We start from the raw sequence: 27,035 nt of genomic DNA, 5'->3' as shown, positions 1-27,035 counted from the left end.
GTCTTTTAGGATAATCGCTGTATTCATAATACTATACTTACAAGGGCCTCAGAATCTCAGGTTCGATACCCGCCCAGGACAGCTTTGATCGGCTACCACGCTGTGTCACTTGGCTACCCTAACCTCGCCACTGGTTATCAAATAATTAGTTTAGAGAGCTGTTAAGCGCATTAATCTCTCCCTCTCTGAATGTCTGTCTCTGTACATATTATATATATTAAGAGACAAATTAATATACAAATATGTGCAGATGAAAACGGTGTTTTTTTATTAATGGTTTTAGTTTTTTTTCTCCCCAAAAGTAATAAATTGTATATGGATATCATTTGCAATAAACTAATATCGATGCATTGGCTTTTTATTTTATATATCTGGCTGTGTACTTTAAACAAACAAAAACGATAATAATGACTCAGCCATTGTCTAATTCCTGCGGATGCCAAAATTGCTTCATTCTACGACCAGCCTGACAGATGCAGTTAGCCAGAAAAAAGCAATACGCAATACTTTGAGAGAAAGAGAAAAAAGAGCAGTCGGTTATTGCTTTGTTTCGTGGGAGAATTGTGTCAGCTTATATGAACATTCATGTCCATACAATAGACATATCTCTACTTAAGTATGGTGATGCATATGTATTGTGGAAGTAGAAAGAAGGATAGGTGAAGAGAAAACATTACTGGTTGGAATTAAGGATTAAGGAAAGATGGAAATATAAAGAATGCATGAAACTAACATAAAACATGGAAATGAAACAGGCAAGGATTTTACTATTCGCAGGAATTTTGGTGTAACGTCTGGTGAGCAATATGCAACGCACTCAAATAGTTCTTGGATGCATTAAAAACTATATCTGGAATTAAGGCAATCGCTGCACATTCATATAATATAATATTGCTTACGTATTCAAAATTTGATATAGCTTTGAGTTCTTATATCATATTTTGGCAACAACGAATATGCAATGCAAGGCAAGGACAATTCCTAAGCTGTGTTGGTACAGTTGTTTTACATGGCAAAACAAAAGCTGAGCAAATCAAATGACCATTTAGTGTAATAACAGGAAATTTCGTTAAGACGGTTTCTCTTTCAGACTCTTGCAAATTCGTGCCAATTTCGATCATCTTATTTGACTCCTTTCAATATATAATTTGAAGAAAAACTGCAACTTTTAACTCAAAGAATTATGCTTGAGTACTGTTGTATGAAACATTCCATAATGTGACTGTAATGGGGTGTCTATGTGTAAAAGGAAAAATATTCTTTTATAAATTAGAGAATTATGTTTTCTAACAGCTTGTAAAACTCTGTGTGACTTGTGTATTCATAAATAGAGACTTAAACCTTTATGAAATACGCATTTAAGTTGAATCACTACAAACATAATATTCTGTAAGGCTCATCCTGGACGTCAATATGTATACCTTCTGAGAGAGAGAGAGAGAGAGCCCTCGAAGGTAAACCTTGCAGTTCAGTTTCTGATTCTGATGTCGATAGTCGTAGACAATTGTTTCACATTTTCTCTTGCATGCTATAGCCAGTTAACCGCAGATGAAAAGAGTGTCTGTTTCTAAAACCAGCTTTATTATCTGTTAATACAGGAGAATTTCCAAAGAAAATTAATCGTCTTCTAAGGTGGTATTTAAATACAAGGAATACTTGCATACCCTTCATATCAGATACGAATGTAGTGTTCCTTCATATAAAAGGCTCCGCTTGTCTTTCGGCAACGAACTTTGAAATCAGAATAGGATGTACTTGCAAATATTTATGCCGCTTTATTAGGTGCAACGATATGGACAGATGATGAATTCCGATATCCGCAATGCCTTATGCACATTATAAAATTATACAGTGTGATTAATCTTTGGCAACTGAAGTCAGGCATGAGGCAGAATGTGTCTACAATACTTCATGGATCTAAAATATTGAAAATGTTGTAGTTACTGTGTAGACTGCAAATCACCATCTGTAATGGTCTAACTTGGAACAACATTAACGTGTTCTGCACCATGCATAGCCTCGTAATACATGTTTAGTCTGTTTTACCATCTGTTTTTCCTCAGGTAACAGAACCTTTCTCGACAGAGTCGTAAGAATTCTTGGGCTGGCTCAAGCAATGTGCGTTTATCCTTATGACATTCCCATTTTAATAGACATTTTCATTTTAATATAGATATTTCCATTATAATACAAACATTCCAATTTTAAAACAAAAATTTCCATTTTTATACAGACATTGCCATTTTAATACAAACATGCCCATTTTAATACAGACATTCCCACATTAACATTTTAATCCAGAAATTCCCATTTTAATATAGACGTTCCCATTTTAATACAAAGATTCCCAATTTGATACAGACATTCCCATTTTAATGTAAACATTCCCATTTTAATATAGACATTTCCATTTTAATACAAACATTCCTATTTTAATGCACACATTCCCATTTTAATACAAACATTCCCATTTTAATACAGACATTAATCCCACATTAACATTTTAATAAAGAAATTCCCATTTTAATACAGACATTCCCATTTTATTAAAAAGATTCCCATTTTGAATCAGACATTCCCATTTTAATGTAAATATTCCCATTTTAATACAGACATTCCCATTTTAATATAAACATTCATATTTTAATACAAACATTCATATTTCAACATAGAAATTCCCATTTTAATACCGACGTTCCAATTTTAATAATAGACTTTCCCATTTAATAAAGGCATTAATATTTCTTTATCAAACGAATGTTTGAAATGTTATGCAAATTAGATATATCTGGACTTCATTCTCAATGAACACTAGTCCTTCTATGTATTTGAGTAAAGACTGTTAACGTAAATTCTTCTGCAGTTGTGTAAGCAAACACATTTTATTCAAACGTACTATGTACACTAAGGAGATTTATTATGTAGTAAATCTCTATATATAATGAACACGAAAATAATTGTTTATCTTTACCATCACACCTTTGTATTCTCTAGGGCCATATGTACATCACAAAGAAGGAATTAACAGATGATCTATAGAGGGAGATAGATGTGTCTTAAAAGGCATAACTTATTTTGTACTGATGTGTATTGAAGAACATATTTTGTCTCTTTGAACAGGCCGCAATGATAACTCAAATTCTGACACTTCCCGATCAAGTACCCACGATCTCATCTCGGTTCATTAGTAGAGAAGATAGATCTAACCTCAACCCTTATCAAGAACTGTCTCATATATTCCAGTTCTTGAATGAAGTTACCTAATAAGCTTTTAAATTTAGCCCACTTCAAAAACGGGCTGAAGACTTACATCAGAAATAATAAGCAGAATGTTTGGAATCTTGGAACATACGAGAAATCCAGTGCTTTATCATTACAATTTACATGTAAACACTAACTAGGAAATGAGGAACACTAAAAATTTCGATCAATTATTCAGTGACATACGGTATGTAACTCGTTCAACCAGCGACAACAAACGAAGAAACTTGTATGTAGTGATTGTGGTACTGCTTCATCCGCATTACTAGCTCGTGTATGTTTGACGTGAAAGTGATCTTAGAGTTGAATGTATCCTCGACTGAATAAACAAACAAAGCTGTACTTTCTGCAATAGACTGCAAATACACCGTTTGCTTACCTTTTACCTTTGCCAGTAAGTTCCATTCAACAGAAAACACGGAATTGGGGTTTGTGCAAAGTTTGTATTAGATTAGTCCATTTTATATGTTTTAGTACATCTATCTTATTTGTCTCTCTTCGATATATACCTTATTTTCGGAAACATTTTCTATTTGTCTAATGAGATGATTGCGCTCCAGCAGTCAATAAAGTAGCTTATGGGTAAACGCCCCAATTTCCCCCATAAAAATACAAAACATGGATATGTTGAGGATTTTATAACTAGGACATGTGATTGGAAATTAGTCTTTCGAAGACACGAATAAAGCAATGTACGAGCTCGAACAATCTTTTCCATTGCTGTTTCATACAAAAGTGACCTCATATGACCATGGTCATGTACGCTATCTACACTATTCTCACCCAAAGTCGTTGAGATCCGTTATCTTGCGTATGGCTAGTGTATCTCCCCTTGCCCAGATGCTCTCACCACCATAGCCGGTCTGTGTAACGCTAATTCATGCTGACTGCTGCAGGTTTGAACCATGGTGCTTCATTACTGACCATGTTCTTATATTTAGTTACATATATATTTATTTCTAAATGTCGGCCTTTTGGCCATCATTCAGTCTTGTTATTCATATGTTCATGCATGAAAACGGCCCTTTGCGTCTTGAGTCATTGTACAGATTAACACAGCAAATGTTGAGTTTTGATAACTCTGACAGTATTGCTTTTTGATTTGGCTTAAATTTTGAAGTTGGCCCAATCTTTATTTTAACAATAATCGTAAACTGTTAGAATGTTCGGACAATTGTAAACTTTTTTATTTTAGCAAATGAGCGTGGGCTGGGCTTGGAAATATCAGTTACCTTTACAACGGAGACTGCCTCATATATGATCAAGATGAACAACTATTGAATGACGACCTATTTATTTATGGCCTAAATTCAGTGCTGGATTAAAGCTTTTTAAAGCAATGAAAATATTATGGTGCCCCGCCCCCTTCCTACAAAACGTGAAACTAAAAAACAAAAGCTAAAAAGGTGGGAAAATATCAGTGTTGCCATCATTCCAAATTATAATACTCGTACATGCAGATCGAAATGGTCATATATAATTCATTCAGTTTTATCATCAACAGTTCATTTGAATTTTGTCTGGTACCCCTTTGTTTGGGCTGGTGCCTAAAGTATATGCTTAGTGTGCTTGACTGGTAATCCGTCACTGCCGAAATCACTGCATATGCTTTCATGTATGAATGAATCTCATATCGAAGAATAATTATCTTTCGTATTACTGTACACCAAGCAAAGTATATAGTATAGAATGATTGGATATGAAAAACATGACATTTCAGAATATGACCTCTTTTGAATTATCAATTCATCTATTTTCAGGAAAAAGTAAAAATTGACTGAATGTAGTGAAACCGAGATGGTGTCACGAAATTATATAGATCCCTTTTTTAATTAAATACATGTACTCGAGTTTCGTTTTTGTGTACAACGATACCCGAGGGGTGATTTATGTATATTGTACGAAGATTTCGAAATAGTGAATTTGGTTCATCCTATGCCGCACGTGCGAAGTGCTTTCCATGGGAAGAACCGAATACTTTCAGCGCATATACATGTATTGCGGCATCGTCTGTGTATAAATGCATCACCGTAAGACAAAATCTTTACATTACGGAACGTCTTGTCAGTGAATGGCCTATTTTAAGGACTTGCACATCTTCAGCTGTAGAGGTATGTGAATTATTAATTTCTTGTGTATAAGTTATAACTATTGTACTACCACGTATATTTTTGTAGGTTTGCTATGTAGATTCGGTTTACGTAGTACAATGCAAATATTTTCTATTCTGGTTTGTGACTTAGCAAGAGATTTATATTAGCAATATAAAGCTACATTTTGAAGAAACATTTGGTACCTTAGGATTCTTGTCGGGCACTGTTAGGTTTATTTCTGAACCTGTTTGTTGTTTTTCAACTGTGCCGATAACATAATCTGTATAACTTATCGTATATAACGTCATTACGTTTTATCATATATGCCCGTTACACGGTTTTAGATGTATTTTCAGCTGCTGACCCAAGTGATCACAGACTGACCAGAGTGATCGGAGTTCTCGTACAGACCCAAGTGACCGGAGCGATCCGAGTTATCGGAGTGATCGGAATCGACGTGGTACCAGCTGCAGAGCTGACCATAGCAGCTGTGAAGCTGAACCATATCAGCCGTAGAGCTGAATAAGCAGTGTTGCTGGTCGAGTAGCAGGTGATCGGGCGTTGCTGACCTGAGACTGATGGACGCTGTCTGCTTGATTGATCAACCTGGAATACTAACGGCTTGATTAGCCAGTGTGACTAGTAGCAGAGTGTGCTGGTGACGGAGTGTGTAACTCCATACATGCAATCGTTTACCCGTGGGCTAATTTTGGTGGTTTGTAAAACCCATTGTGTTTATTGGACTGTAAGATAATTTGAATATCTGGCCCTTTTGTTTACATAATTTTCACTATTTGATTGAATACGTTTCACTATAGGAGTAAAACACTAAATTTGTTCTACGATTTGAATAAAACGCATAAATGTTTTCGTTGTGAAGTCACTGTGAATCATTCACCCCTTGTTCTTGAACTGTGTAAGGTTATTTATTTGCATTTTCGTTATTATGTCCGTGCGTTCGATGTTGATTGGTCCAATATTTGGATCATATACACGCACATATTAATCAAAATTAATTGCTCATTCAAGTCGTTCATTATTAAACATTGTATTTGTATCACCATCAAAAGTGTTCTGTTGTAAATCCGAAATCACACACGGTTATCTTACCATTGACAGTTACCATTGACAGCACACACAATCTAAATATTAACGCATATTCCATCAACCAAGAAAACCTGACGTAGGGTTAAATAAAGAATTTGTCTGCAGGACCCAAAACTAAATCACATGCAATTGACACTATTTGAAAAGTTGGAACTGAAAGTTGAATCAAAAAGCGAACCATGAAACACTTGCTTGTAATTCTAATTATTCAAATTATTTCCTTATCATGACATAAATGATTAAAAGTATATGAGAAAACGAAAATTTTAAAATAATCTTTTGATCTCAATTAGGTCATTTTCTAATGTCATGTTTTCTTTTCGGAGATGATATAATAAAACCTCCCTTTATATTGGGGGTATGGGATCTCTGTCTCAGTATGAAATGATGGATTTTTTACGCATGTATTTGTATTCATCCTGCACTTATTTACAACTAGGTTTTGTCGTCACAAAGATTATTTTTTTACTGCTTGCAATTTTATGAAAGCGAGTATCTGTCGCAAGGTTATCTGCAATCACACACACAGACACGCACACACACGTTGAAAGTATGTGTAATTAGCTTTAATTTACTAGCTTCAGCAAATGGTAGCAAAAATATTTATGGCAGGTCTCTTCAGCAAACTAATCTGAAAGAGATCAAACTTCAGAATGTTTAATATGTATTTGCGAAGTCAAACGTGGTATCTATGATCCTATATTACATAGTTTCATTCAAATTATGACTTCCTGATCTTCGACACATGTTGAAGACACACATCAAAAACAATATAACGTGCATTACTTCCGTTCCACACAACTTCCTTTTTGAAACGAATGAGGTTTCGTTTTATTATAAATTTCACAATGAAAGGTTACTTAGCGCTTATATCTAACCGACATCTTTGCCGATGTAGCATTTCGTCTTCATCATCATCCTACAGCCGTTATTCAAAATTATTTTAAACTAACATTTAGAAGAGATGAGGTTTTAAGAAACTAATTTTCTATTAGCCGCTCCACTGATGACAATATTTATTTATTAAATTAATGATTAGTGCCCTTTTATGAAATTAAACGATTTGTTCATGCAGGATTCAATGACCAGAATTCTTGACAATCAATTACAATGAAAGTCTGAGGTCATTACACGCAGTTTTTGAACCGATCCACTGATGTAAATATTTACTTAGTAAATTTAACGATTATTGCCGTTTCTTGACATGCTTTGTTCCTGCGAATGATTACAAAGAGGATCATCTTGAAACACCGTTTGCTTTGACGTTCAGTTACAATGTAAGTTTGAGGTTATTACGTATAAACGCAACCAATCCGAATGCCTCTTGAAGTGTATTGCTTATGTTTTTTTCTCGAGCAGTGGGAATAATAACTGAGATACCCAACTATAACCATTCATAAATGAAACAATAATAATGACGAGAGAGGTTGATTTATATTTAATCTTATGGTTTCTTTTAAATGGGAGAACCTTGTTTGGAAATAATAAAATGTAAATCCCTTAAATATAGGGTTACAATTTATTATATAAATGACATTCCATCAGCACGAAAACCAAGACTTCCACTACTGGCAGATGATACAAAATAATTTATTGTTCCAGTATTTCCCTTCGCAAGTTAAATTTCATCGAGAAATGTATACACTTTTAGGAATGCTGGACATACATTCTGTTCCAAAACTGAATCTGATATAAATTACAAAATAATCACATGATAGACATGGTAGACGAATTCTCATCTCCAAGCGCACATTAAACTCCAGAATTAAAAGCTCACATACTTCCATTTGTAATAGAACAAAAAAAGAGAGCTGTATTGCCAACTCGAGTCTAAGAAGAAGGATACGAGATTAATTACAAATGCAAATTTTTAATGGTGGTAAAGTGGTTAAAGAATGTTGAACGAGTAGGGTAGAAAGAAAAAACTTTAGATCAATACTTAAGCACGTGTGTGTGTGTGTGTGTGTGTGTGTGTGTGTGTGTGTGTGTGTGTGTGTGTGTAGACTTATGTTAGCTGCTTTCAGGTAAGAAGTATTTCGTATAGCGAAATCTGGAGTGATCAATATATTGGATATTATCGACAAAATAGAATTAAAAGGTAATGTTGTTACGAGTCTATGCTCTTAAAATAAGTAACAGAAAATAAAGTAATTTATTTCACTTGAATACAAAGTGAACAATGAGAAAAAGAACTTACGGTATTGCAAATTAAATCCAAAAATAATCCAAGAATTAAAGACGGGTCCTAGTAATAAAAAGTCCTGAATGAATCTCAGTTCAAGTCCCGAAGAGATTTAAAATTAAAGGAGATGACGTGTCTATTATGGCCTGAGTAGCGCTGATGTGTCAACAGTCTCTTGTTGAATCACAGAAATATTATTCCAGGATTGAATTCAATATAAATTCCAATGAATGTCTTTATCCAAGAATTTTGTCAGAGCACTTTTGTATTTCCAGAGGAAATAATCAATTGAATTCAATAATTTGAAGGAAAAAAGAATAAAATTCAGCCCAAACTGGTCACATCGTAATACAACTTAAAGTGATAGATGTTAAAGTACGACTGGTAAAATTCTCAGTCACAAGATAATATAGTTCTGTTTGACCTCAGGTCAAAATTAGCATTTTCTAAAAACAACCATTATCTGATGGAAAATAACCTTCTAGAATAATCTAATGAGCCTTGTTTATTTACAAAACAATACCCTACAAAACTGATTTTGGAATCTCCAAAACCCTGGCCGTGATTAACACATTTACTCCTTCTTTGTTGTTTAGTTTTGCCCGTCACCCCTGCCGGGGTATAGGCCGCCCACAAAAGATCGCCAGAGGATTCTGTCCTGTGCCATCCCTTCAAGCTGACTCCAGGTGTGACCCATCTTAGTGATGTCCACCTCAAGGTCGCGTGCTGTTTTTCCTGCCTCATACATTGTCCTCACATTCCATGCTGCGATATTAATTCTCCTGTTTGATAGAAGGGTGGTCTGCTTTATGGCTTCCGCGGGCTCGCGGCTTTCACCACATAGCATCATAAATCTTCCAGAAGAAGACCCTTCCTCCATCAGGCTTTCAGTTTCTGGTTTTTCTTCTGTTTGCGTTTTTGTAGCAAGTTGCGGTTTTGCAACCTTCCTCCTTTTACACCCTGGCTTGGGACCGGCCATGGCTGAGTTCCTTCTTTGTTTACCTAAATAATAATCCTGATAATAAGCTCATACAAATAGAGAATAATGAAGCTCTCATTAGTTGTTTACATAATTGAAATAACAAAAATGAAAAAGTCAATCAGGTCAAGCAGAAATGAACTCAATTTTGAACAAGGTCAAGTCCAGCCAACAATGTTACATTATAATAACATGTAATGAAATAACAAAAGAATTAAAACTAACAGAAAAAATTAAATTAAATATGCATAACAATGTACATAGACAATTACTTTGTTTCAAAATGATTGAAATATCAATTAAATTTACTTAATCTAATCAGTACGTTAATGCTGTATTCTTGACAAATTAATAAATAAGTATGCAAAGAATGTATTGAGATACCTTCGAAGGATATCTAAGATTTGTGTCATGTATACAATTTTTGATATAGTTTATTATGGTCATTTGGGTTCATGGCATTTATATGTAATTTTTTTAAATTCGGTGGCGTGCTAGTACTAGAGTAATGTACATGTACAATACCTACAGAATTCTTATTCATGAGTAAAAGCTGATTGCCTAGGTCAAGTAAAGAACTTTATCGGTCAAGTACGCCACGCTTTAAATCGAATCGAGTTCAGGAAGGTATGAGAGTATTTGCTCTGTAGAGCTATTATACACGTCCTAACTGTTGACTGGTTCAACAGTGTCAGAAGATCATAGCATGACTGTTTGATTATTGCAAAGTTATAGGAATTAATTGTTCCAAGATCTTTCAGTAAATCAGATTATGTTGATTTGATGCGTATATAGAGACTATATAATGAGAAAACGAACCACATATTGTACTCATCAGTCTAGATGACTGCTACTCTATGTTTACTGTTTGTAAATCATTAACCTGTTTTTGGTCAGTGGAACATATTTTTGTCGAGTGTAACGACTTCCAAATTGTGAGACTGATATTTGCTGTTGTGAACTCAGTTTAGGAAAGTTTATCTTTTTCGAAATTCTTCTTATTATACATCTTAAGTTTCATAATTTGACTTGAAGTACTTAACATATAAGTTTACTGAAAGGGTTGTCTTCCAAACGTCTAGTTTGTGTAATTATTTATAGCGATACTTTTTTGAACTTTTACTTTAACCATTATTGTTCTGACGTGCCGTTGATTCCTAATATACATGCATATATCCTAATGCATACACACCTACCTACCTACCTACCTACCTACCTACCTACCTACATACATACATACATACATACATACATAAGAATAAGAATACGAAAAAGAATTCTTTATTTCAGACTACAAAGTCCATACCTCTAAATTAAAATATAATTATAAAGTAAAAACATTGTAAACAAAATAACATATATATCATAATACAAGTATACAGATACATTTAAAACAATTAATCGTGCCATGCATTGTTAAGAATGAAATTAAATGGCACATTTAAAGAGTAATTTGTTCCATCTACTAATAATATGAGAATTTAAATGAATGTCATAGTTCCAAAGAGATTTCAATATACAGTTCTTACTATTAGATATTCTTGTCATCATTGAGAAAACATACTTTCTCATTACGTCATCAAAACTGAGTACATTATGATTTACAAACATGTTGGAAGCACTGTTCCACCTAGGAAGACCTAATAAAAACGAAGACTATTATTATAACCAATAACTAGTTTTCTTTTCATACATTCACTCAAGTTTGTCCACAGAGGAGCACAATACATAGTGCAGCAATAAGATCTGAATAATCTAATTTTGATATTCAATGAACAATTCGTAAATTTACGTAGAAGCATGTTTGTTCGAGTACACAAAAATCGGTAATGCCTCATCATATCTTCATTATCCGACCAATTGGATTTCAAAATATGACAAAATATGACCCAAATATGTATAACTGTTGACATACGTAAGAGCATTGCCGTTAAGATGTACAGGGGGAGGAGATGGTAATTTGAAAGAAGTTGGCTGAAAGACCATGAATACTGATTTTTTTTTGGTATTATATATGATATCATTCTCAAATGCGTATTGTTCACATATCTTTAATAATTTCCTTAAACCTGTGATAGAAGGACTTATCAATCACATATCATCAGCAAACTAAAATTGTTAAGAAACAACGCATTTGGTGGCAGACGTAACCCCACGTAACACTGACCAAGCTTACGATTTAATTCGTATATATATATATATATATATATATATATATATATATATATATATATATATATATATATATATATATATATATATACATACATACATACATACATATATATATATATATATATATATATATATATATATATATATATATATATATATATATATATATATATATATATATATATATATATATATATATATATATATATATATATATATTAAATAACAAAGGGGAAAGAATACACCACCACCCGCCTCACCCCATTGGTTACATGGAAAGCGCTGGATATTCCCCATCGTACACAATACAACTGTTTGCCATACCAGTTAACTAAAATATGAACTATGTAGACAGGTATTTTAATATCAATCAACTTTTTAAAGAGTGTCCAGTAATTGACCCTATCAAATGCCTTGCTAGCGTCTAAAAAGCATGCAAACACTGGGCTGCCAAGTTCTACATAATAGCTAACAGTTTCCTTAAAGGCATATATGCATAAATCTGTTGAATGCTGCTTTTTAAAACCAAACTGATTATCGGAGATTGTGACTTCACACCTTTGCAGTATGATGCATTCATATATTTTTGAAATAATAGTCGTAAGAGCTATAGGTCTGTAATTATTTTTGTCCGCCAGGTTACCAATTTTGCTCTTTAGTAGCGGTATAATTGTAACTTTTGTGAAATCATCTGGTACAAAGTGATGCACAAACATACAATTATATAAAATCATCATTAGCACATAAAGTCTAGTATCTGAAAATTTAAAATGTTCCACATATAAAAAATCTGATCCTGGAGATTTACCGCCTTTTTGTCTTCTAATTGTACTGTGGATCTCAGATAATGTAATTACCTCAATACGAGCAGTGCTGAAAGCACATGCTTCTTATTCGATTCATTTTTAACACTACTGAGTAAGTCTTCAAATGATTTTTCCACATGTTGCATATATTATTCTGATCATATTTCCCATCAGTGCAAATTGGTAGTTTATTGGAAGTTGTCGTAGTATTTTGTTTAACTTGCTTCCAGAATTCACGTTGGTCGACATTTTCAAATTTTTGTGCTAGTGAGTCTACTCTATGTTTTACTTCCTCCTTCTTACATAATCTAAGAGCATACTTAAATTGTGCTCTTGTTTGGCTCATTTGGTTACTGAGATGGCAGTGACTAGGTTTACCGTTATCACGCCACATAAGGTAAGCATTTCGTGCAAATTCATGTAGTTCTTTGACACAGTCATTCCAGCCTGGTATAACCCGGTGACCGCGTTTGGATTTACTAGTCAAGCTATTACAACAGTTCGACAAAGCTTTTACTATATCAGTGAATAATCCATTTATATGTTCCATATGCAGCTGGTTAGTGCAGCCTTGGTCATTACAGATCGCAACACAATGTGGGATATCAGTCTTGCTTAATCAGAATGCAGATGTCTGAGTATAATTCAGTTTTTCATCAGAAGTAAGGTCTCACCAATTGATGTTGTATTTCAAGTTCAAATACATACATACATACATACATACATGCCTGCATGCCTACCTACCTACCTACCTGCATACATACATACATACATACATACATACATGCATACATACATACATACAAACATATAAATAATGTACCAAATAAATCGAAAGATTTTTACCTTGCCTTATTCCACACTGACAAATAAATAATTAAGAAAATAACTTATTAGTGTTTTAGATGACTTAATTTTACCTTACATATTTTTAATTCAATTCAGCAATTTACGATTAATATCATTTAGAACCAGTAATTCTGTCAAAGCCCTGCCCTAAATAATGTGTCCAATGTCTTTCCAAAATCGACAAATGCACACAAATCTTTTTTGATTTTAAAATTTGGTTTAGAGCGTACAGAGAAAAAGAGAAAGGTGATTTAATTTAGAATATCCTTTTCTAAAATCAGGTTAATTCTCCTTTAAAACACTGGTCTTCTCTAGAGAGTCTTGATTCAAAATTGAGGGAAGAAATTTGTCATAGCAACTCAGTAGTGTAGCAATTTAATATTATTAAAATCTCCTTTATTTGTATCCATTGTTTGTACTAAGCTTATATGCTAAGGCTATTGGGAAATAATAAATAGGTTTTTGCAAAGGAAGCCCACAAATGTATAAAATTATGATCAGTTTGATTTTATACACATTTAAATTGCTGTCCTTCCACGCAGCTTCATTATTCTAAGATTTCAAACAATAATCTGCAGTGGTTCACCAGTCAGAAATATAGTCATTATCTTATTTTTCAGAGATAGCTTTGCCATTAATCCTTATTTTCACTACAGTCAAAGTCCGTTTTAACATTTTCGAAGTATTCGTAAAATATACATCAAAAGCATATATGCGCTCATGACCTTATAGGACACACGGTACTAATTGTATGGAAAAATGAAAGCTAGTCAGGAAATGGATGAAGATAAAATGGAGTATGTAAAAAGAATCTTTTGAGAGTTTATTCTAGTTGTAACTGAAAAAGGTGAAGACATTGTTTTAATGATGGAATTTCAGTCCTTTAACCGTCCTGAGTTTTGGAATACTCATTACTGAAATTAGCACCCGAGACTTTAGTGCGGAATTGAAAGCACATGATTCAAACACATGCAGGTTCAGAAAATACCATTTTCTCGAAACAGAAGCTGTCGACCAGGATGCATCTATACTGTTAAATATAGGTTTGATCACAAGCACTCAAAATTTAAAGTTATTTAATTTTTAATGTCATGGTGTTTGCATCGGTAAATATGGGAATTGAATTAGTACCGTGAGTCCTTAAATTGTTTGTTCTATTCCTTCAGGTAAATACATATAGTCCGACATGCACCTGTCCCAATCACACCGGCCTGCCTAATTTGCATCAAGATGGTATTAAAACACATGTAAAAGTGTGTCCTCGTTTTTTTAATAAACATTGCTGGCATTGATCCATCATCTGAAAGTAGTATACACTACGCATAGTTTTAAGACATTTAATTTGTACAGACGTGTGTTTTTAATAAGAGAAAACAAAGCAGGTCATTTACATCCAGTTCATCCTTAGCTTCTCAAAACATCAACAATCACATGACATGAGCTACTTCAAATTTCGAACGTGCCCTTTATTTCATTAGAGAAAAATCCTTGATTTTAAAGGTGTAAATAGATGGCAGAAAGCTAAAAATGAAATTCATAACAAAATGAAACAATTAGTATGTTTTTCGCTTTTGGGCTGAGTAAACTGTGTCAGTCCCCTGGCCAAATATCACTACTGAAACATTTATTAGGAGTTCAAGTATTTTGTCAAAAAATATACATGATCCCACCGTTTCAAAATCTCCAGAAAATCAGAGTTATTACTTGTCCTGCCTGAAAATATATACAATCATTTTAGCTATTGATTAATCAAATCTTGCGATAGAACCCTACAGCATGATAGCGGTGTGGAAATATCAGCACTCACTATGAATTTTGTTTTTTTTAAGCTGTGTGTTTATTAAATGTCTTTTGGCAAATACTAATTCAGCAATCATCTTGTTTTCTTCACCGATTAATAGACCACTGATGGGATGGTATATCTGCCAAAAAAAATAGAGAAAAAAGGATGCTGATTAAAACCGACAATCGAGGAGGTAAGATATCTGCGACCCATGCAACTTTCTTAAAAGGCACAAAGAGTTGGCAGCTTGGGCGATGTCTGGGTCATTTGGCCCACTTCTGGAAAAATATGTTTATTTGGACCGCCTTTGTTTGTTGCTGAAATTTGGGCATAGGCTCTAAATCTCAGGTTCGTTCTTTTCTTCAGTTCAACTGATGTTACGGTAAGATAGATGATTTCGGAGTTGAAAAGTTCTTGATAATTAAAATAAACCCCATTGTTTATGTAACGTAGACAAAGGCGTATAAATCGGCTATATCGATCTTTAAATATGCTTCAAACATTCAACACAGGAATTGATGTCAGCTATTTATCAAGACGAAGGCTTTTGCTGGGTGGAAAGGTAAACGAAATACCTACAGAAGATAAAATAAAATACTGAATTCTTGCATTATTGTTATTATCTTGAATATATAATCTATGACGTTAATTCCTGTCAATGTTGACTATAAGCAAATATGAAATATATATAGCCACTTTTGTTTAATTGGACTTTTGTTCAGAAAGCGTAGTTTGACAAATTGAAAGCGTATAAAATAATATCATTATTATTAGGCATTTTAAAGTGAACATATTTTTACTATGGTAGTCTAATGACGCAAACAATGTAACATTTATTTAAAATTGTGTACCGTATGACATTTCTCGTCCGAGTTGGGAAATCAAAACCCAGTTCACTATGTTTCACAAAATGAAGGCATTGTCCGTTGTAGCCAATCTGTTTGTAAGAGCTTATGTTTAGATCATCTAAACAGTCATAGTCTATTGTGAACTAAATGAACACAATCCGCACAGTTCTATTGTAAAAGAAACAAACATGACCCGCATTTGTACTATTATGAACTAAATGGACACGATCCACAATAGTACTATTATGAACTACATAGACACTATCCGCAATACATGTAGTACTATTATGAACTAAATGAGGACTATCCGCTATAGTACTATTATGAACTAAATGAACACGATCCGCCATAGGACTATAATGAACTAACTGGACACGATCCGCAATAGTACTCTAATGAACTAAATGGGCACGGTCCGCGATAGTACTATTATAAACTAAATGAAGCCAATCCGCTATAGTACTATTATGAACTAAATAGATACGATCCGAAATAGTACTATTATGAACTAAATGAAGAAGATCAGCTATAGTACTATTATGAACTAAATGGACACGATGCACAATAGTACTCTAATGAACTAAATGGACACGGTCCGCCATAGTACTATTATGAACTATACGAACACGATTTGCTACTATACTATTAGGAACTAAATGAAGACGATCCGCTATAGTACCATTATGAACTAAATGGACACGATCCACAATGGTACTCTAATGAACTAAATCGACACGGCCCGCCATAGTACTATTATGAACTAAATGAAGACGATCCGCTATAGAACTATTATGAACTAAATAGTACTCTAATGGACTAAATGGACACGATCCGCTATAGTACTATTATGAAATAAATGGACACGATCCACAATAGTACTCTAATGAACTAAATGGACACGATCCGCTATAGTACTATTATGAACTAAACAAACACGATCCGCCGTAGTACTATTATGAACTAAATGAGCTCAATGAACACGATCCGCTATAGTACTATTATGAACTAAACGAACTCAATGAACACGATCCGCTATAGTACTATTATGAACTAAATGAACACGGTCCTCTATAGTACTATTATAAACTAAATAGACACGATCTGCAATAGTACTGTTATAAACTAAATGAACATGATCCACTATAGTATTATTATGAACTAAATGAACATGATCCACTATAGTACTATTATGAACTAAATGAACACGATCCGCTATAGTACTATTATGAACTAAATGAACACGATCCGCTAAAGTACTTTATGAACTAAACGAACACGATCCGCTATAGTACTATTATGATCTAAACAAACACGATCAGCTATAGTACTATTATGAACTACATAGACACTATCCTCAATAGTACTATTATGAACTAAATGAACACGGTCCGTATAATACTATTAAGAACTAAATGACCACGATCCTCAAAGATAATTTTATGGAATTATCTACAGTTTCTGATGAAAGCAATAGAGTTTGGTTTCGTTTCCAATCTCATCAACTATCTTATCAGAATTGTGAATGCAAGATCCAGTTCACTAACTTTCACAATATGAAGGTATTCGTCAATATCATAACTATTTAGAGAACTAAACAATGGTATAATAATGTACAATAGTCGACCTATTATGTCAATGTTTTCTTCCCATTATCGTTATTGGTATTTATTTGAACACGTGCACCAGCTAGTACGGAGCGTGGCAACCAATGTTCTCCGATTCATCCTTCAAGCTGTAAGACCTACAGATAATAGATGTCAATGATTCATGAGAAACTTTGCAGGTGATGAGTACCAACTACACCTTTGTTAATTGTTGAAAGATTCAGAATGGTAATAAAATTCGCTAAGTGGTCTTTTATTCACCTGATGTATGAGGGCAACGATAGACTGGATGTCTAAACGAGTAGTTCTAGACTGGATGTCTAAACGAGTAGTTCTAGACTGGATGTCTAAAACGAGTAGTTCAAGACTGGATGTCTAAACGGGTAGTTATAGACTGGATGTCCAAACGAGTAGTTCATGATAACACATTTCAGTCTCATACCTTCTGCTTTATATTGCTGTCCTATTTTTCTCTCAGACTAAAAAGAAAATTATTAACTAACAAAAGAAATACACTCCCACAAATGGGATTGATTAATTATTTAAATATTTAGAACTTAAGTTATTATGGCAATTCATAATGTACGACAAAAGAAGTTGTAACGAACGCAATCTATGATGTAATATGTGCCATGTAAAGTAAAAAAGAAATAATTGATCAAGCCTAGAAAGAGATATACTGCAGCCTCGATCGAAATCGCATTCTCACCGAAATTTAAAGTCAGTCTCTTGCTTCCACGGAATTTCCATGTTTAATTTAACACTACCTTCACGATCGGCCGTCTGCAAAGACATTATAGGACCAAACTTCAGCTGGAAGGCTTTTGCTACTTTGAGATATAACCACACTTTGTTTATATCGCAAATGCACAATTTAGTTATCTTAAGGTCTCACTGGACAGTTTATCTTGTGAATTTTCATCCGACAATGATCTTTTGCAGAAAAATGAGAATAAATTTACACTGAAGATACAAATAAGAAGAAACTAATGACTTTTGTAGAAAGCATGCATGTGAAATTTGACTGGGCAATCAGGTTAATTCCTTATACAACTGGTGGCTTTTATACTGAATCACCATTCCACCAACCCCTCAATTTTACATTCGTTATTGCCAGCAAAGAGCTATTTAGAATATTATCCTGTGACAAGACAGCTAAAAGAATCAGAATGTGCCTTATGCATGAATAAAGTTCACTAGTACTATAACAAATTTAGTGTCCTTTTCGTCAACTCTCAACTATCCCGATTTTTAGATATTTACCTTTGTAGCAGACATACGTAAATACGTTAGCCAAGTCGGCTGCTCATTTGCAGCCCAAGTTACGCATTTGATCTCCAGTGCTAGTCTAACCGTGACAGGCAGTCACCAAACAAGCCAACCCATTTTCAAGCCTAACTCAAAGTAAATATAAACCACATTACAGAGTTAGCTTCTGTGTGAATTTATAAATGCAAGGCTTACGATAACTAGGTTTGTGCCTTCTACTTTAAAAATTTGAGAGGTGTCAAAATACGAAACTATCCAGTGAGACCTTATGTTAACTGCACTGATAAGTGTAATACGAAATATACAGGTAACTTACTTGTTTACATGTTAAGGAATTTATGCCCAACATTGCGATGACATTTACTTGTGTGTCTACAAAGGCCGTAATCGCGTTGTGAAACGTATAGTTTGGGCTTCCGTGCTTTGACTGTCAAATAGCAGACCTTGGTTCTAGTATTGGAACCTTTAGTTCTACAAAAACTTATTTCCTACGACTACCCATCCACTAAAGACGGATGAAGAGATGATACAGAATGATGCGAATCGTAAAGTTCAATAACTCGAACAGTATAAACATCAAATACATACGATACAAATATTCGCCTTTGGCAAGAAAATTCATGACGCTGTTTCACAGAGACATTACATCAACAATGTGGTGCTTCACACAGACACATAGACAATTCACCGAAAATGGGCTGTTTCACAAAGACAGCGCACCAAAAATGGGCTGTATTTCAGAGATAATACACCAAAAATGTGATGTTTCATAAAGACGATACACGAAAAATGTGCTGCTTAACGAGACAATATAACAAACGTTTGCTATTTCACAGAGACAGTACACCAAATATGTGCTGTTTCACATATATAATACAACAATAATGTATTGTTTCACAGAGACAATACGACTATAATGCGCTATTTAACGGAGACAATACAACAACAACGTGCTGTTTCACAGTAACAATACACCAAAAATGTACTGTTTCACAGAGACAATATAATAAACATTTGCTGTTTCACAGAGAAAATACAACACAAATTTGCTGTTTCACAAAGACCAACACAGTTTTACAAAGTCGATTACAACACTTATTTGCTATTTCACAGAGACAATACAACAAATGTTTGCTGTTTCACAAACATGATGCATCCAAAATGTGTAATTTCACTGAGACAATACAACAAACATTTGCTGTTTCACAAAGACGATACAACTAAAATGTACTTTTTCACAAAGACAATAAACCAACAATGTGCTGTTTCACAGAGACAATACAACAAAAATGTGCTGCTTCACTTAGACAATGAACAAAAAATATGATGTTTCATAGCGAGAAGAAAAAAAAACACCAAAATATGCTGTTTAACAAAGATAATACAAGAATCATGTGTTGTTACATTACAACAAAATATGCATTTTCACAGAGACAATACACCACAGAGATAATATAACAAACATTTACTGTTTCACATAGAAAATACAACACATGTTTGCTGTTTCACAAACACAACACAAAACCATGTGCTGTTTCACAGAGACAATACAACAAAAAAGTGCGGTTTTACAAAGACACTACACCAGATATGTGCTGTTTTACGAGACGATAAGCTACAAGTGTGATGTTTGACAAAGACAATACAACAATAATGTATTACTTTTCAAAGACAGTACAACACAAAATAAGCTGCTCACACAGAAAATACAACAAAAAAACCCTAGAGCAACAAAATCACAGAGGCAGTACAAACAATCCGCATGTAATCAAAGACAATGCATGACAAATATGCTGTTTCACAGAGACAATACAACAAACGTTTTCTGTTTTACAAAGACGGTACACCAGACGTGCTTGTTCACAAAAATAATACACCAAAACTGTTCTGTTTCACAGAGACAATACAACTAACATGTGCTGTTTCCACAGAGAAAATACAATAAAAATATACTGTTTCACAAAGACAATAAACCAAAAATCCAAAATGTGTTCTTTCACAGAGATGATACACCAAAAATGTTATGTTAACCAAAGACCAACAAAAATATACTGCTTCACAAAGACGATTACAACACTAATCTGCTGTTTCACATAGAAAATACAACACTAATTTGCTGTTTCACATAGACAATTCAACACAAAGTTGCTGTTCACAGAGAAACTACAACAGAAATGTGCTGTTAAACAGAGATAATAAACAAAAAATGTGCAATTTCACATAGACAATACAACAAGAATGTGCTGTTTCACAGAGACAATACAAAAGAAATGTGCTGTTTTACAGAGACAATACCACAAAAAATGTGCTGTTTCACCGTGACAATACACCATAAATGTGCTGTTTCACAGAGACAATATAACATGTGCTGTTTCACAGAGATAATAAACAAACAATGTGCTATTTCACATAGACAATACAACAATAACGTGTGGCTAAACAGAGATGATACAATACAAATGTGTTGTTTCACAGAGACAATACAATAAAAATGTGCTGTTTCACAGAGACAATACACGAAAAATATACTGTTTTACAAAGACGATTAAACACTAATTTGTTCTTCACAAAGACGATATTCCAAAAATGTGCTTTTTCACATAAACAATACCCCAAAAATGTGCTGTTTCACAGAGAAAATAAACAATGTGATGTTTCACACAGACAATACAACAATAACGTGTTGTTTCACAGAAACAATACAACAAAAATGTGCTGTTACACAGAGACAATACAAGAAAAATGTGCTGTTTCACAGAGACATAATAATACATATTTGCTGTTTCGCAGTGACTAACAACACAAATTTGCTGAAAGAGACAATACAACAAAAATGCGCTGTTTCTCAAAGAAAATAAACAAACAATGTGATGTTTCACAAAGACAATGCACCAAAAATGTGCTGTTTCACAGAGACAATAAACACAAAATCTGCTGTTTCAATCAGATAATACAACAATAATGTGTTGTTTCAATCAGACAATACAATATAAATGTGATGTTTAACAAAGAACAACAAAGATATATTGTTTCACAAAGACGATTACAGCACTAATTTGCCTTTTCACAGAGACAATACAACAAAAACGTGCTGTTTCACAGCGACAATATATCAAAAAGGTGCTGTTTCACCAAGACAATACAACAAACATGTTTTGTTTCACAAAGATGATACAACAAGAAGGTGCTTTTCACAAAGACAATACACCCAGAATGTACTGCTTCAAAGAGACAATGCAACAAAAATGAGCTGTTTCACAGAGACAATAAACAAACAACGTGCTCTTGCACACAGCCAATATAACATTAATAACATTAATGTGTTGTTTCATAGAGACAATACACAAACAGTAGGCTGTTTCACACAGACAATGCAACAATAATGTGTTTTTCACAGAGACAATACAACAAAAACGCGCTGTTTCACCAAGACAATACAACAAGCATGCTTTTTTTCTCTCAAAGACGATACACCAAAAAGATGCTTTTCACAAAGACAATACATCCAGAATGTACTGGTTCAAAGAGACAAAGCAACAAAAATGAGCTGTTTCATAGAGACAATACACAAACAGTATGCTGTTTCACACAGACAATATAACAATACTGTGTTGTTTCGCAGAGACAATACACCAAACATGTGCTGTTTCACAAACAATAAATTATACTGTTGCACAAAGATGATTAAAACCCTAATTTACTATTTCTCAGAGAATTGTTGTTGTTGTTGTTGTAGGGTTTAACGCCAGTTTTCAGCACACGATAGGCTATACATGGCGGCCAGTATTAATGTGGAGGAAGAACCCGGAAAGAACCACCTACCCACGACAAGCTACTGGCAAGCTTTCTAACGTACCCACATTAGCCGAATCCGAGACTCGAACCATATTTCGCAGAGAAAATACAACAATAATTTGTTGTTTCACATAGAAAATACGTCAAAATTGTGCGTTCACAGAGACAATACAACAAATATTTGCTTTTTCACTAAGAAATACACCAAAAATGTGCTTTTTCACATCGAGAATCGACCAAAAATGTGCAGTTGCACAGAGACAATAAACACAAATTAGCTGTTTCACAAAGACAATGCAACAAAAATGTGCTGTTTAAAAGAGACAATAAACAAAACATGTGATGTTTCACAGACAATACAACAATAAGGTGTTGTATCACAGAGACAATACAATAAATGTGCTATATCACAGAGACAATACAATAAATGTGCTATATCACACAGACAATACAATAAATGTGCTATATCACAGAGACAATACAATAAATGTGCTATATCACAGAGACAATGTACCACAAACGTGCTGTTCCACATAAATACCAGCAAAAATATACTGTTTCACAAAGACGATTACAACACTAATTTGCTGTTGCACAGAGACAATGCAAAAACATTTGCTGTTTCACAAAGACAATACATAAAAAAAATGGGCTGTTTAAGGAGGCAATACAACAAACAATTGCTATTTCACAGTGACAATATAACAAAAATGTGCTGTTTTACAGAGACAATGCTGCTACAAATGGAACAAGAAACCTACAGTGAAATTAAGGATACACGTGCGAGGAAAGGCTGCTCCACAGGTTTAATGCCCTAACTAATTCTTAATCAAGTCATGTCTTGAAGTCCTCTGTTATAACTAGATGTGACAAGTTCAACATCTCACAAGAATCAAATAGTGTGTTTTGTTCACGGCCATCCTGCTAAGACTTGTAATTAATCAAAACCGGTTTGCTATTTAAAAACGTCTGGTATTTAAAAAAGGGAAATCAAGTGGGCAAAAGCATTGAAAATCTTGTATTCACTTAACCATTTGGTGATCACTGAATGTTCATCTTTTCTGCGGAATAACTTTTGAGATTCAGCAACCAATTCTCTCTTTTGTCCAGTCTCCTCATTTTCAATTTAAACAGAAATTCTGAGATCTTCAGAGCCATTTTCAGTCTGTTCCAAGCGACATTAACTATTGTGTTTACTTTGATATCGTTTAATGTGTCTTTCTTCAAATAAAGAAAATACCAGTGAACAATGTAATAGGGTAAACGCGGACGAAGTTAAATTGAAATAAAACCTAAGAACTATTAAAATGTTATTGTGTAACTATATCCCTTTAAAAGCTACAACAACCGAGCCGAGTTAATGCCATTACAGATAACAGAATCGTTATCAGATATAACGAGCCGAGTTAATGCCATTACAGATAACAGAATCGTTATCAGATATAATGTGAAAGATTTACAAACACGCGACCCTGTCGACGACGCTTCATTTGTGCTTGTCCCTACCGCTACTTTAAACATATGTCCATCACAGCTGAGAGCTGACCAATCACACGTCAGCAGTGATTGCTGAAAAGACCTAATTAATTTAATAAGCCTTCAAAACATACAACCGACCGTGTTTCAGTTAAATTATATGGTAACTTTGAACATCGATATCGAAAATAATTAAGGGTCTGACCTTTATTTAATGTATAAGTTAGACTCAGCTACATCAGCAATATCACATTTCAGAACTTCATTAACAAACTCTTAACAGTGAATGCAAAAGGAGAACATGGAGGTCTTTGCAGTTAGGTCCTTTTCAGTGCTACCGGCAGGGTTCACAAAACAGTGTGAGAAAGGTTTCTGTCAGGAGATGGGATTTATATTGTCTCCGGATTTGCCCTGACTCTTGCAATGGTTGTTTCTGCTCGAAATACATGAATATTCGCGAAGTGTTATATATTAATTACAATACCATTCCAGGGTTACATAGCAACCCATGAGGTGCGCCAAGAGTGAACATTCCACTACTACCTCGGCACCGACCGGATCAAATTAAAAATGGCTCACATATATGAATACTAATCATCACCTTATGCATAAGAAACCTCTCTATAACTGTTTTAGTACACTCTTGTATTAGCTGTTGTAATTTCAATGCCATCACGCGAAATGAATGTCCATAAATGCCGGGCACAATCTTATTCTAATGAAAATATATTTTATATCACGTCAAACAAACAATCAGAACGTACAAACACTTACTTTCCTGTTCGAAACCTAGCATAATCAGTCTGGTTGAAGTGGTAATAACAATTTACTATGTTATGATGAAGCAATATTTTGTTAGAAAAAGCACATGCATGATTTTGTTGTTTCAATATTGTCTGATTGGCAGTTAAAATTACTTTTGATACAGTTGTCCAACCATACTGAATGGCGGCCATCAGATATTTTATGTGACCACGTAGCTGGCGTTATATGTATTGAAGTTTATTAACAACAGTTTCTACCCAATTATTATTTATTATTATTATTATTAGTAGTAGTAGTAGTAGTAGTAGTAGTAGTAGTAGTAGTATTACCATCATCATCATCTTCATTATTATTATTATTATCCTAATTTGAAAATTAAACACTTATTTTGTGTGTGAGTTATGGGCCTGATGCATGCTACTCTGCACATTGCTAGCAAAACTTGTATATGCTCTTTCTAATTCATGTATTATAGTTGTAAGAGTAATACAATGAAAGAAGTGTTTTATTTACAAATTTATCGCAAATTATACACCTTTTAATGTGACAAAGGCTAATTTTAAAAACATTTCACGAAGTCTTCACTTCTTTAGCGTTTCATGAACGAAAATAAACAGAATTACTAATAATCATGTCTGATGCTGAAACCTGGAAATCACGTGTACAATATGGAAATAGCACTGAATTTGGATGTCACTCGCTTAAAAATGAGAATGCAGGCATATCCATGATCTCGCTCGTCGGTGTATACTTGTATTAATATGTCAATTGTTCCTTCAAAAACTCGAATAAAGAATGATTACATTAAATGTAACCTTGCCTGGCCTTTTTTTTCTCTATCTTATAACGTCTTTCAGTATTTGCGTCTAAATTATTGAGGTCATGTGTTGTTTTAACATGATACATTGATTGCTACCGTTAGCGTTTTTGCGGTTTTAGGAATCACGGTACTAATTCAGTTCCCATGGCAAACATATATAAACACCATGATATTAGAAATTCAATAACTCCAAATTTCTGAGTGCTCACGATCAAACCAAAATTATCAGTATAGATGCAACCTGGATGACAGCTTCTGTGTAGAGAAAAGGATATGAGCCGGGGCATTTTCAGGACCTACATGTCTTTGAAACACGCGCTTTCAATTCCGCACAGAGTCGGGTGCTAATGTCAGTAATGAATGTTCCAAACACAAGCCTCTTAAAGGACTGACATTCCATCAAGTATGTGTGTGTGATTTGGATTTTTGACGTAGCTTTTGACAATTTTTCAGACATACCGCTATGATGTCTGCAGTGTGGCAGTTTAAAGTGATGTCTAGAACTGGGGCATCAAGAAAACAATGACTTTATATTTTTTAGTTACAACTATGATAAGCTCTCAAAAGATCATTTTTACTAAAATATATATTTCATTATCAACCAACCCTGGCCAGCCCAACCCGTATTTACTGTTTTATCATCGCCCATTTCCAGACTGGTTCCCATTTTTCCATACAATTATTACCGTGTGTCCTTTATGCCACTAACATAATATATTCACAAAGTTGAAATGTTTCTGCCACGTTCGCAGGCAATCCCACGAGAAGTGTACGAGAATTTGCAGTTTGAGGCAGATTATATTAGTATCCATTGCAACTTTTACACCACTGATGTCACCAGAACATAGTACATGCTTGATGCAAAAACAAAGCAGCTGTTCCTGTTCCAGACTAAATACATGCAGCAAAATATCTCGTCCATCAAAAGTTGAAGCCAAACTACTCACTTCAGAATCCAATAAAGATACAATAAACTGTTTTTCAGTAAAAACTTATTGCCATACATCAAAGGAAACAAGCACTAAACATAAGAATTATTACAAGAGGTTTCACCTACATATGCACTTGATTCATAGAGAGCGTCATAATCATTAATATGAATGTATAAATGAATATCAGACCTGCACTTTTATTTGGAAATGAATGTAGCATTAATTTAATCAGATTGTTCCATCTTGAAATAAACTTGTAGAATTGGTTCGTTCCATTTATTATGATTAAGA

The 27,035-nt window shown here is 34.0% G+C and overlaps 1 long non-coding RNA gene across 1 annotated transcript; it reads left to right on the top strand.

Annotated features, from left to right (window-relative positions):
* Positions 1-538: 538 nt before the first annotated feature.
* LOC149780595 (uncharacterized) lies at positions 539-6,338 on the top strand. The gene is made up of 2 exons (XR_016414906.1): positions 539-797; positions 5,711-6,338. It is a non-coding gene; the product is annotated as an uncharacterized LOC149780595 (long non-coding RNA).
* Positions 6,339-27,035: the final 20,697 nt, after the last annotated feature.

Source organism: Sinohyriopsis cumingii, chromosome 16, assembly GCF_028554795.1.
Source record: "Sinohyriopsis cumingii isolate HCF-2022 chromosome 16, ASM2855479v2, whole genome shotgun sequence".
NCBI classification, from domain to species: domain Eukaryota; kingdom Metazoa; phylum Mollusca; class Bivalvia; order Unionida; family Unionidae; genus Sinohyriopsis; species Sinohyriopsis cumingii.
Note: the sequence above shows the minus strand (reverse complement) of the source record. Positions and strands in the feature narration are given on the sequence as shown.